The sequence below is a fragment of the Chinchilla lanigera genome, unplaced genomic scaffold (genome assembly GCF_000276665.1).
Source record: "Chinchilla lanigera isolate Chin_1 unplaced genomic scaffold, ChiLan1.0 scaffold00050, whole genome shotgun sequence".
NCBI classification, from domain to species: domain Eukaryota; kingdom Metazoa; phylum Chordata; class Mammalia; order Rodentia; family Chinchillidae; genus Chinchilla; species Chinchilla lanigera.
Window position 1 is genome coordinate 15525185 of NW_004955451.1, and position 2620 is coordinate 15527804.

Here is a 2620-nt window from a genome sequence, read left to right on the forward strand (position 1 = left end):
GATGCAAAGATACTCAATAAGATACTAGCAAATAGAATGCAGCAAATTATCAAGAAAATTATACATCACGATCAAGTTGGATTCATTCCAGGAATGCAAGGTTGGTTCAATATTCGAAACCCATCTCTTTAAATTATCTGTACCATATGCTTTTGCATAAGATTAAATCAGAGTAAAAGTAGCTTAGATAATTAAAATATAATTATTGGTATTTAAATAATACAGAAGACTCCCCAGACCCCTAGCATGTGTACAGGTGCTGGGCTGAACCCCAGACATCTTCAGGAACCCTGGTGAACCACCCCTGCACCTTCCAGACCAGTGTGCAAGGCAGGCAGAGCCCTGGCTACCTTCCAGGGCCTTGGTGGCCACTCCGCACACCCCTAGCATGCCTGCCGGTGCTTGGCTAAGCCTTAGACATCTTTAGAAAGTCTGGTAAACTACCGCCATGCCTCCCCAACCAGCGTGCAAGGCAGGCTGGGCCCTGGGCACCTTTTGGGGCCTTGGTGGCAACTCCCTGCACTCCTAGATCTCCATAGGAGCTGGACTGAACCACAGACATCTTCAGGAAACCCGGTGAACCACCCCTGTGCCTCACCCACTAGTGTGTGAATCAGGAGGAGCCCAGACACTTTCTGGGGCCTCAGTGGTCACTCCCAGCAGGACCCGCACCCCTGTGGGAGCCCAGCTGAAACCAGGACAGAGTCAGTGGCCTTGGGGCCCCCCCCTCACCCCTCCCCACAAGTTTGGGAACTGGGCTAGATCCTGGGCAACATCTAAAGCCTCTGTGACCATGATCTGCAACCCCTCTATCCTTGTGGAAGTCGGGCTGAACCCCAGGCAGCATGAGGAACTCCAGTGAGCCTTCCCTGCTCCTCCACAACTGACCTAGAGACAACTGAAGGCAAGAAAGTTTCATGAGTATATGGGATCCCACCTTGCCACCACAAACCAGATAGGAGCCACATGGAGGACTGGGGATCTTTGGACACTTGCCTGCCACTCCCACATAATCGTGGGAGTGAGGTTGAATTACAGGGAACCTCTGGATCTTCAAAAATGACAAAATGAGGGAGAAAAATGCAATGTCAGACCACTACACCACCCAGAACAAGTCCAGGAAACACCATAGAAGAACCTGGAAGTCATACATCTGAAATTTCTGAAATGATAGCAACTGAGGTAAGGAAACAACTCCATCAGGCCATAGAACACATCAAATCAGAAATAATGTCTCAGGTAAAAAAAGGAATGACAACAATAATGAAAGAATTGTTCAGCATATCTAAAGAAGACATTGATAAGAAAATAGAAGAACTTGGACAACTCCTGGAAATCTTGAGTGAGCAATATAGAAAAGAACTAGCATGCATGAAACAGATTCAAACAGATATCCAGGAGACCAAAAATTCCATCAAAAGCTGGCAAAACTGCCTGAACAAAGCTGAAGTAGACTTTCAGACCTTGAAGACAACATTGCCACTAACGAATGTGAAAGGAAAGATCTCTTAAAAACAACAAGGAATCAGGAAATAACAATTCAACAGCTGCAAGATGAAGCAAAGAAAAACAATGTCAAATTAATAAGTATCAACGAAACAGCAGGTGTCAACACAAATGACATAAAAAGACTATTTGCAGAAATAATAGCAGAAAAGTTTCCAGGCATGGAAAAAGATTCTGACATACAGATTGGTGAAGCATATAGAACTCCAGTTAGCCATAACCAAAGTAAATCTACACCCAGACACATAGTGATCAAGCTTCCAGAAACTCAACAAAAGATCAGAATATTAAAAGCTGTTAGAGAAAAGAAACAGATCACCTATAAAAGAAAGCCCATCAGGGGAAAACTTCAAGAAGAAGAGATAACAATCACGAACATTTATGCACAAACACAGGCACACTCAACCACAGAAGACAAATTTTAACAGACATGAAAAATGAAATAAGCAGCAATACAATCATAACAGGGGACTTTAACACACCATTGTCACAAAGAGATAGATCAACTAGACAAAAAATCAGGAAAGAAATAACAGAAGTTAACCAAACTTGTGAACAAATGGACTTAGTAGACCTTTGCAGAGTGTTCCATCCAACAGCATCAGAATACATATTCTTCTTAGCTGCACATGGGACATTCTCTAAGATAGACCATATGCTACCACATAGAACATGTCTAAGTAGATGCAAATGAATTGAAATTATCCCATGCATGCTATCAGACCATAGTGCAAAGAAATTGGAAATTAATCACAAAAGAAGTCACAAAAACTCCATAAACACATGGAAATTATATAACACCCTCCTGAACAACTAATGGGTCACAGATGAAATCAAAGAAGAAATTAAACACTATTTACAATCAAATGAAAATGTAGATACAACTTACAGGAACCCGTGAGATACAATGAAAGCAGTCCTCAGAGGGAAATTTATAGTGGTGAACTTGCTCCCATCTCAGGAAAAGAGAATGAGCACAAATAAACAATCTTATGTGTACCTCAAGCTTTTAGAAGAAGAAGAAGAAGTCAAACCCAAAGCCCAAAGAAGACAGGAAATTATAAAGCTCAGGGCAGAAATTAATGCAAAGGAGACTAAAAAAAAAAAAAAAAAT